Source organism: Hetaerina americana, unplaced genomic scaffold, assembly GCF_022747635.1.
Source record: "Hetaerina americana unplaced genomic scaffold, ioHetAmer1.1.p SCAF_6, whole genome shotgun sequence".
Taxonomy (NCBI): Eukaryota; Metazoa; Arthropoda; class Insecta; order Odonata; family Calopterygidae; genus Hetaerina; species Hetaerina americana.
In genome coordinates, this window is record NW_027287205.1 from 64,855,063 (window position 1) to 64,867,195 (window position 12,133).

Consider the following 12,133-nt stretch of genomic DNA (forward strand, 5'->3'; position numbering starts at 1 on the left):
ATGGCATTAGGAGCTATTGGTTTATAAGAACTCGTAGGCATTGATAAATCCACGCGCATTTATTTTAGGCGAAATTTACAGAGTTTTTCAATTTTTTAATTCTTTTAGCCAACTCCACGAATTCACGCCTGAAACAATTTCCCTTTCAGAACAATAGTGTCAATCGAGTTCTGATGGTGAAATTGTGATCACAGACATGAATACCGTTAAGGTTCGTTTGCTATTCGTAATGAATGTCTTGGATTTGACTAAATAGGCGACACCATATTCGTCTTGACATCTGGACGCGTTTCCTGTTACCTAGATACGTCATGACCTATGTTATAATGTCACACAGCCTTGTGGTCATTTTATTGCGATATATTTTGGCGATTATAACAGCAATATACGAATCCGAAATTAATTAGGGTATTCATTCCAAGTTTTGTTCGGTAACGCTAGAGAAAATGGCTAAATTTAGTTTAAAAGACTGGAAATTCACAGATTTTCTAATATATTGGCTAGTGCCTTTTCATTGTGAATGAACGATGCACCATCATCAGTAGTAGTTATTGGTCATAGTCATAGCATTAGTGTTATTCTGATCTCATAATAGCTTACGTACGCCTAGGAATGAATACAAGGTAAAACAGGGATGGCTCGTTTACATCCATCCAGATTGGTAGCACAACACCTTAGTTTCGTTATTATGACAGATGATCGAATTCTAGGATGATTTAATTATAGCTTTTCTTCTCTGTTATTACTTGCCAGTCTCATGATTCCTCCATGGTTACTTTCGCAACGTCGACCTGAATGTTTCTTGTAGTTTACCCTTGGCTTCCTCTGCAGTCGTTCTCTTCGTTTACAAATTCTATTGCGAAGCCCAAATCATGTCCGAACTCCCGAATATTGTAAGCTATTTCCACGTTTAACGGTAGGGCTTTGGTTCCGCTAGGCATTTCCTGAGGCTCCATTCTGACCAGTGCATGGTACTCCTGACTAAGACCGACGGCCAGATCTGACCCAGCATATTCATATGCCCCCTTCGTGTATATTAGAGGTGATCACTCCAATCCAAGTACTGATACCAGCACCTACTTTTTGGATTTCGAGGCTTCAAATTTACTATTTATATTGATTGGAAAGCATTCATACCAGCAGAAACGGAGATTGCCGTATCGACGACTAGAGCACGTATCCTATGATGATTAATAAATCTTGTAGCTCCCAAACTCCATGTAGGCCTGCAATACTACTTTGTAACGGACCTGGAAATTACTTTTATAGCGTGCACGCCTATAGATAGGGTCATATTCTAAAAGTTAAAACACTTCGCTACATCCAATTCAACTTCGTTAAAAAATCTTGCTCATGTATCAGTATTTTTGTTCTCTGATTTTCCTTGGATTTTAATCGTACTATTATTCTCAAAAGAAAAGGAATCTTATCATTTTATTCTCGTGATAACGCTGCATTAAATGAAATTAACTTTTTTACTGGTACATTTTTTTCTGCAATCATTGAAAGTAATTTTTGTTCCTAGTTATTTCACAAGAAAAGAGGTTTATTGATCTCCAAATACATCTGTATATTCCTGCATCTTTCAATTACAAGTTTTTTCCATAACATTTTCTTGCTGTTATAACCTCGGCGAAAATTCAGGAAATCAAATCGCTACATACATTCGACATGTTTACTGTTCATATGTATAAACACTTGAGTTAGCCATTTTAATGTGATCGTCGGATTTACTTCCCCTTCTGGCTGTCAGTTCTTAGCATTTCTACCTCTTCAAACTTTCCCTTGAAACTACGATTGAAATGTGTAGGAGGCATGACTTGAGGATGTTCTATTCATGGAATAACAAAGTGACAGCAAATGTATTTCCCGCATCGAGACGAGGGAGAGCCGCCGCGATAGCCAGTCTAGTGGGGTGGGACCGGAGGAACGCTCATCGTTTTATCACTTGCTTCCATTTCAAGGGCCCTTTCATCTGCCGAAGGGATGAATATAACCAATCAGTGGAAGTGGCAACGGGAAATTAAAGAACACGCAAGTGACGTCGCGGGGGCCGGCGACTTAAAAAAAATGATGGCGGCACGGAGAAAGATGGCGGGGTTTTCTTTTGTGAGGCCCGTGCTGTAGAAAGAGAGTTTGCGAAACAGTTGAATGGGATCTTTAAAGATTTTCCTTCAACCACCCTCACCGAACCACCCGACGAACCCCGCCCCGCCCCGCGTTTCCCTTTCCCTCTCCTTGAGACTCTACTGTGATCCGACCGCACCCAGCTCTTTTCGTTTACTCTCCACTCCCCAATCTCCTATGCTCGTTTCCCTACCCGCTCACCTTCCTTCTCCTTCCCGCTCGTCGTTCCGAAAAACCCTGGCACCTACGTCCTTCTCCTCCACTTCAATCCGACCAATCCTGTCCAATTCAGCCTCGAATCCCTTCAAGTGAGCCGGAGATTTAGTGTTCCGCTTGATCTTTCTTTTTTTACCTTGCGGGCTATACTTAGGTGTACATAAATCCATGTATACATTCGGTATGCGTATAAATATGAAAGATTGTGTGCATGTATATGTGCGCATATATACATACATGCACACACATTTATACACATACACACGCAATTATATTTGCATATATATGCATTAATATATATATATACACACACACACATACATATATACGTACACATATGCAGGGTAAGGCAACATATATTCCTTTCCTTTTTTGAAAGCGTTTTGCGTTTGAAAAGAGGAACTTATGTTGTCGCACGTATGTATATAATGAAATCAAATAATCGTGGGGATGGACTGAATTTCTGCGGAACTCCTTAAAGGTTTAGGAAAGTGTGGGAGGAAGAATATATGAGCTAATTCGTAGCATTTATGCTAAAGGAATCTGACCGTAAGGCAGTGATATGAGTGTTGGTTCCTATTCCAAAAAAGGTAAACTCTACATCATACGTTATGAAGGTTACAGAGCAATAAGTTTGATGTCTCGCAGGATCATCAACTGTAGGATGGAGAGGAGGGCAAATGATACTTAGTGGATATTTTGTGGTTATGGAAGAGGATAGGCACGTGGTATGCCATTGGTGTAGTCAGATCATAAATAGGGAGGAATTTACACCGCTCTTGTTACTGACCTTGTAATAATGTCTGTCACAAACGTGGTAATGGCATATAAAACTAAGAAATACAAAATAATGACATCCTCACAGTTCAAAGAATTGCGAGAGATGTCGCGATAGTAACTTTAGACGAAGTTAATGCGTTAAAATGCAACAATTTCGAAGTGTAAAAGTTTCTAGTCTTCACCGTGATGACTCCTGGTTATTTTTACGCCTTAAAGTGTTTGCACTTTGAGGCACTCAAACATTTGGGGTTTTAATATTTCGGTGGCACCACCACCTTTTTCATTGGAAGGAAGAAGACGGGATACGAGTGACGAGCTAAAGGAGAGAGGGGAGGGGAAGGGAGGTTTTTGGGGTTGAACGACAGGGGTGGGAATCTACGGGAAGGAGAAGGGTGCAGCCCTAAGCGACCAAGGTCCAAGGGTCCAAGTAGGCTCCCAGGAGACAAATCCTTGCCTTCAATAAGGTTTTCAGTTTTAGCCGTGTGTCTCTTGTGGGAAGGGAGGCAATAATTGACTCAATAAATTAATTGTGATAATATACATCCCCGATAATATTTGTTGCATCAAATGATCTCTAAATATTATTGATTTCAAGGCATCCCAGGATAACAGGGTTTGAAGAAATATTAGAATTTTAACTTTAATATTAAATTACATTGTGGAAGTTATTTTCGCACATGGACTAATCATATCACGCGCTCTAAACTTATCTCTAAGTCACTGTTTCGATAATTTATTACAAAGTATTAGATCAATTATCATTGCTCCACTAGAGATAGGGCGCAAGGATTAAGATATGAATAAAAGGTGTCTCAGTTACTGTAATTGAAATGTCGTGCATTTCTTTTAGGTGATGGAGCTGTGTAATTTTGACTATTAATTCTCAATACACTTTTGCGTTGTTTCTTAACGATTGTTTCTCGGCGATTTTAAGGAACGAGAAGTACATACGAGTGCAGTTAACAACATGTTTCTTTTAATCGTGGACTTACGTGCGCATTAAACGTATTACTAGATGCATCTGCAGTTAATTTTGTAGTTTATGCTTTGAAATTTTCAAGGATCACTTGTTTTCCTAAACTGTTTAAGTTCAGGGTTACAGTGTTTCTGGGGACTCAGGGTGAAGTTTAACACTAATAAATTGAGTCTTTGTGTAGGTGCGTGGTATATTGAGCTTAAAACCTGTTGTGTGACGAGTTCGATACGGTAGGGAAGCAGTTAAAACTTCTTCGTAAACGAACGACGCTCCCTACGGTCCATTAATGTATCGTGTAGTAACCATGTCTTAAAATTACGTATCTAACTTACCACTCCCTATTCTTCCAGCTATAAACTCAGTCTCACTAACCGAATCTTTCAGAGAAATTTGCAGTACCGCTTTAAGGGCTTCCTTATCTCATTGCAGGTATTTTATGTTTCGTCTTTGTCCGAATTGTGAGTTACCCATTCTCAAATCTCTTTATTTCCCCTTTTTTGTTTAAAATACTTTTGTCATTATGAAAGACATGCATGAAGCTACTCCTACGTCGCGTCGTTTCAAGTCCTCTCTAACGCAAGGCTCCAAATGATTAATATTTTACAGCTTCATCGGAAAATTAAATATTAAATTCATAAATCTAAATGCATGTATTGTTACACCATGTTGCACTTTTCAATTTGGTCAAAGGTCATTTTCTGGATGTTACTGTAGCTCGCGTTTCGTAAAATGGCCTTTGTGCTCGAAATGTATTAAATAGAAGTCATATTTTCAAAGAAGAAGAGTAAAAAAAATTTGTCATGAAAAAAAGTTCTACCCTTTGTAAGCTTATAATTCTAATAAATCCTTATATATACGTGTTTAATTGTAAAAAAATGGTTTAGCTCATTACTGAACTCTTTAGGGAAGTGAATGCAGCCAATATTAATGAGCCTGCCCGTTTTAAAGTCAATTAGAACATTTATTACAAAAGTAAATGCATTTTTTGATTCTATCATTTATTATGGAAAGCGTTTGACAATTGAGTAAAATTATATACTACTGGCAAACACTCAACTGAACATACGTTGCATTTTCGCCAGAACCCAGGTTTCACCGACTATTTAATTTCCACCGTTGTCTAATGAATACTATTGACTTTCCAAATAAATATTCCTCAGCTCATCGGTGAAAGCAATGATGTTGTTGCACTCATCGCAAAAAGGTAGCTGTAAATTTGTGTGGCGGGAAATCTAAATTTTAGGTATTATTTTATCCATGCATGAAAGATTTTCAACATTCGCGCTCTCTTGCCTAATTCTCCATGCATCTGTGTACTTTCTGATGACAAATTTTACCCTAGTAACATTTGAGTTATTCTTAAAAATAGTTTTATTGCATGGATATGGATCGTGGCTTCCATGTCTCCCCATGTATCCTAGAAACACTTAGAGATATTTATTTGAATACATATATAAACACACACACACACACACACACACATATATATATATATACACATACATACCTACCTACCTACATACATACATACATACCATATTACTTCCCAACTGAAAATGAAACAATGCGAAAATTACAAGAGTGTACACGAAAGTAAGGATGCGGATACTGAACTTGTCTAGGTCAAGGACGAAATAATTTCGACTTCGCATAGGTTTAGTTAGCTCAGTTATCTGAGTTTCTCAATATCTCTCTGTCTCATGAGTGAAGAGGCAGCTTTCTCCGCATCCGCTCTGGGATTAACATACCCTTCTCCGAATGGGTTATTCCCAACCGCAATGTTGACCCTCCGAACAGTCGTGTGGATGCCAGTGGATGCAAATCGTGCATGATAACGCTCCAAGAGGAATTTAGCCCATTGTTAAAAAGTTTTATTTTCGGTCGCCTGGTGCAGCATTGTGGACGCAATTTAGTTAGAAGCATTTATGCTAACTTCTTAATTTTACATGTCTTGACTTTGAAAATTTTATTTTGTTATTAGGATCGGGATTGTCACTAATTCGTCGGCACCTCAAAATCTGTGACGCTGGTTTGTTTTTATCTGTTTTTAATGTTTCTTACTATTCATGTAATGTTTTTAAATAAAATTTACATGTGCTATTGACTACCCTGCTATTTTCTTAGGAAAGGCTATTTCTACGTAGACTGTTTGTGTTTTTAAATGTTTGAATATCTTGAGAGTTCTAATGCGTCACCAAGAAAATCACCCTCAATTTGTATTATTTTTTTATAAAATCCAAAATTATGCGATTAGTTTTATTGACGTATGACTACTTAACAGAATCACAAGGAACTAGTAAACATTTATACATTAATCATTTCAGTTATAAATTGGAGTTACATCTGCTTCGAATACACGAAATCAAATAATGCTCGAATCAAGTTAAAAATGCTCTGAACCTGCCTTCAATGCTAATTTTATGGCAATCCAAGTTAAATGCCTTAGGAAATTTGCCTAATTAGACGTATAAGGGTCAGAGGAAAGTGAGCATCGGGACTTATTAATTATTGCCCTTGAACACTATTCAGAAATGCGAAAATACGCCTATAATACGTGAAGGATATCTGAAAAATTGACGTCATACATGAATCAGTCTAATCTGAAGTAATACGCCGATCTTTTCTCTCAATTCTTATCTTAATTCCCGCGAAGGTAGTGTTGAAATGTATTGGTAAGTAATTAATAGCATACGCCGTAAACCTTGCGAATGTCAACCTTAAGATTTTGGCTTGTCTTCGATTTGAGCTCTTTGCGGTGCTTCTTATTATTCTTTCTTACCTACTAAAAGACTAAAAAGCATAGCGTCGCCAATAAGCATCAAATTAGCGTTTCTCCGCGACGCCCTCCCCACCCCCCTCTCCCTTTCTCTTTTCTCTCCTCCCCCCCTCCACCCTACCCTGTGCACTTGGTTCAATTTTCCCTCCCGGCTCCTGAGGACTCTTCTTTTCTTCGATTCCTCTCCTTCTCCAATTCGCAACATGCCCACTCCACCTGCGCCCACCATGTTCGCTCCCCTGGCAACCCAACGAGGGGAGGAGGTCTGCTCATCTAACCCTCCCCGCCACCCCATCCTTCCTTCCCTCCTGCAGCCCCTATACTCATCTCCGCCGCACGTCGAGGAAAGGCGAGCCTTCGAGTGGCTAATTATTCCACAATTCACTCTGTCCGAAGTTGTGCGGTCTCGGCCAGAATTCAGCATTGCAACCTCCTCTTTCCCCCCCTCCGGCTTTCTCCCTGCCCCTCTATTTTTCCCTCTTCAATCCCACTACTGAGACCATCTCACTCACGTCCTCCTCTCAATTTCTCTCTCTCCCTCAGCCCTTTTTCCCTCACCCTCCTCCCGTATTCCTAATTTCCCCCTGAAAATCCCACCCCGCGCTCCCTTGAACTCCAACCCATGCATTCCCCCCCCCCCCCCAAGCTCTGAGGTCTCCCTCCCGCCCCGCAGAGCTTCCCTACCTAATTGCGGGAATTTTCTCGGGCTCGCATGGTTGCTCCCGTATTCTCATCCCACTTCTAACGCCCTTCCACTCCTCTCTTACCCCCAACCCCGCACAGGCCGCCCTTCCAACTCCCGCTGACGCCTTTACGCTAGCCGCTCCTTACTCTCTCGCTCTCGCTTGCTCGCTCCCACCATATACTCCTCGTCCTCTCCCCTTTTAACTCCACACAGCCCCAAACCTCCTTTCCGCCTCCTCGCCCACTCTCCCGGCCATCCAACGAAGCGATCCATGCTCCCGCATTAACTACAGACATTACCGTTTTTGTTAATCTTTTAAAAGGGGACATCAGTCCTCTTCCCCAACCCAGCCCGCGCTCTATTCCATCCATCCATGCCTTCCTCCTTTCCGCCTTTTCCCTTATTTTCTTGGCGTTCTTTTTATAATTTCTCGCTATTTTCTGACCCGTTCATTTTGAAGAACTCCTCATTCTGTTGTGTGTGTCAACCTTGCCTCTTTAACGTATATCTCATTCTCCCTTTTTCTCAACTTCTCCATCTCTGCCCTTGCTGTGTGGAAGGTGCCAGTTAACCATTCCTGTTACTTAGTTTCACTGCGCTAATCGCTTGTGTTTACCTGTTGTCCTAAATGTTTTGTCGTGAACTTTGCATCCCTGCAACTACTGATGGTTCAGATTTTGTTGATTTTATAGTGACCTCACTTTCTCTTTAGACGCTACTTTTCCTCATCTATGCTCATTATTCTTTTTCTTCCGTTTATTCATCTCAAAGTATCTTAATTTTCACTGATTTCGTCGCTAATGCTCTCCAGTACTTGACCAAATTGTGTTTGCTTAACATTGCTCTAATAGGTGATTTAAATTGTACTCTGGTAATCAAAGGTATTAATATTATGATGATATGTGCTATGAAATTTCTTCTTTCCTTTTAACAGTTCTTTGTTGTTTAAACTTCGTTTTTATTGGAAATAAGCAGTCCTCTTCTTAGCTCCACGAGTATAACGAGACAGTAAATACCGTAACACCCTACATTACGATAAACGTTTTCTTGACTAAAACCCTTTCTTTATTCTGTCCATCAAGCCTAATTGTGTCCTCCCTTTGAATTGCTAACCATACTTGTCTCTCACAATCGTCAGTTGTTTATTGTCACTTTAACTGTCCTGCTCCCTCTTCTTCTCCATTACTCGCTCTTCTCCGAACAATATTTTCTCTTCACTAAAAATTACTAACATTTCTTAGTTTTTTCTTTCTGCATAAATTTTCCATTCTGCTACATAACCCGCGTTCACTGAAATATCCGACTTACTCTGGTTTAGCGTCAATGATCGTGATAAGGAGCCTGGCAGCACTACTCTCCACATAAAAGTATTTACTAATTTTTTAAGCACGCATTTTACCAAAGCTCTCGTCTTTAATTCACTCTTTGCGAATGCTTCCTTAAATAACGAAATTTTTTATGCCGTTAACAATTTTCATTGTATTGTCTGAAATACTTCCCTTTTTGATGAAAATACCACCTTGTTCTGGTTAATATCCTATTATTTTAATTTTCAGCTTAGTTACTATTTCTTCGGGGTTCAATATCCTTCGTTTCACGTCTCATCCCTTCTCTCATTATCCCGTCCCTAGCGATTTTTTTCCACTTAATATTTTTCTGTCTTAATTTTATAATCTCTCTCTAATAAGTATGTGATATCAAATTTAGCTAATGGGAGATGGTGATAATAATAGGAGATGCCGTCATTTATTTCCACGGATGTAACATTTAAAGAATGTATGCTAAATGCATAGTGGCTCTATGTTAAAGTTCCATCCTGATAAATACCCATGTGTGCCAATTAAAGGATTTATCTTGGCCCTAGTTATGTACGTGTTGATTATCCATAGGTATCCATCATTCACTATAGTTCCTGTTTCTTTTTTAGTGCGTTCAGCGTGGGTGGAAGAAAGTGAAAATTTCGTTGAATTCGGATCGAATGTAACATGGGAACCCGCGGCACGACCGTATGAGTAGGGTCTTGTATTCGTTCGCTCTCAGCGAGTTTCTCCCTTGTGGTCGCCATTCGTAAAAGCGCCCGCTCTCATCTCTTTCGCCCTTTCCCTTATGTATAGTCATCTGGGATTCGATGAGTACAGTGGATCTTGCTTCCATGCAGTGCTGCTAGTCATTAGTTCCTTCGCCGTCCTTCATGTCACCCTTCTGTTAAAAGAAAGCCCGGGTCACTGGATTCTCTGTGTTTTATGTCCTAGAAGTGGTGTTGCCAGATATTTTTAATGGTCGGGGTAGTTATGAATGGGCCACGCCACTGGATTATTGGTTGGATAGGAATAGTCAGATCATATTCATACAATTGGTTTTCAATTGACCTCATATTGAAGTTGTTCCCGAGGAATAATTCAATTTTTCAAATGTCTAATAAGGTTTTTTTACTTTCAATTATTGCTGGTAACAAAAAATATAAATTATGAACGCAAGATGCGTAATTTCTACGAAAATATGATTATATTTTATTCATTTTACGTTTAAATTGTAGTTTGTTCCATAATAATCTCTCACGATTTCCGATTGAATATTTCTGATTCATACCTTAAATATTTTCCGCCATTGCCTTTCTTGTCCTTGAAGATCATTGATAACCCCTTGATTTCCATAGTTAACACCGTTATTCGTTTTCAGTTAGGGTTATATACACATCACATTCTATAGGCATTATATCACACAGCGTCAATGCCCGAAGTGCGATTTTTTTTATTATTTTACATGTCTCTGAAGGTAGGGAGTACCTTTTTGTTCATCTGTGAGTTTTGAATGTCGGCAGTGCGTTTTCAACGCTAACTGTTAAATGTGGTTTGCCTTCTTTGCGTAATCAATATTTCTCATGTGTGGTAAAATTTGAAAATGCTGACTGGAGGATTACAGATCCCAATGAGCCTTAGCCAACTGAGATCTTGTGATATTAGGAGCTCTCACTGGTAGAATAGTATAATTAAATAAGTCCATTACCTTGAAAACCTCTTAAGACATTTTTGTAGATCAATCAAATCTTCTATGCTGTCCATTCGAGCTTCCAGAATAGCATTTCTATTTATTTATCTGGTATCATTTCAATTGATACGAATTGCGTTAGAATTTAAGTTTCTCAGCTTTTAGCGACGTATTATGAATTCCCTTTCTTACTTTATCTGAAGGTCGTTTTACCTGTAGAATTGAAAATAATTATTCCAAATCAATATTATGTTTTCTTCGCTTGTGTGAACGAGCGTTTACGCGAAAATGTGAAGCCTGAGGCATATTTCAAGAGTCCGATATTTTACCACATTTCGGAGCAAAAATATATATTTTCTGACCACCATGATCTTGCATGGAACAGTCTCCATTAAATACGGAGGTCTCGAACAGACGTTTATCATTCCTTTATTTTCATCTCTCGATATGAATTCCGATCACAAATTTTCTTCCCATCTCATTAACCCTTCTACACGTTCCAAAAATTTTTCCCGGAAATACTTCTGGGCTTTTAAGATTAAATTCCCATTTTCTTTCATCCGCTGTATTTTACTCTTTTTCTCCTATTAAATTCACCCATGAAGAAAGTAGCTCTCAGAAAAATTTACGGAAAGTGTTACCTGGCGTAGCTTAAGCTTCTCTAAGTAATTTTAAATTTATCCTTCTCTTTTCCAGTTCATCTCTTTTCCGTTTCTGTTTTTCGTTAACTCTCAGTCATTTGCATAAACCCTCACATCTGGCATGCAGCCGTGATGCTCTCTTGTAGGTTATCAGTGACCCTCGTCAGATCGGATGCGTTTTTTAGGTAAGTTAAATATAAATATTAAATTGAGGGTGAAGGAAGTGGCTATTAAAAACGGGCATTTATTATCCGTTGGTGTCTTGTACAGATTCTGGCGGAGTGTCTGGTATCTCTGTGACCTATACTCTTGAACTTTGTTTCTATTTGTAGTCCTTCTAGTTGCACCATGATTTTTTTATTCACGCTTATCACTTAAAATACAGCACGGCGAACATTGTGCCCTTCTAGCATAGCTGGTGTTGAAGGTGAACATTGTTTGATAGCAGGCATAAATGTTATAACGCGATTGTCCCTTAAGCAAGCAAATAAGTGAGTTATTCTTCTTAAAGATATACCGAAGTATTTATTTGAATATATATTTTCAGCTCCTCTTGCTCCTTCTGTTAGGTAAGCACATTCTGATGAGTCATTTGCTACGTTGACTAGAGCCTGGATTAACGAACCCGGTGATATTTGGTAGCTAAGTTAAGCCGCTACCATTCCTTCTTGTGTTCGTAATTAGTGTAAATGATTAATTTTTTAATAGTGTGTAAATTTGAAACTCGAGATTTCCAAAACTGGAAAAAGAGGACTCTCCTGATGAATAAAAATTACCCGATTAATTGAACTTCAATTATAAACGAGTCCTTAGGAATAAGGTGAAAAAGATTTTGAACTTCATAACGGAGTTCAAATCCGAATGTAAAAAAATTGAATCAATTTGCTCTTTTTCCCTGCCGGCTATTAATTTCGTTATGAGTAGTCTTCCCCTCCGCCTTGTTT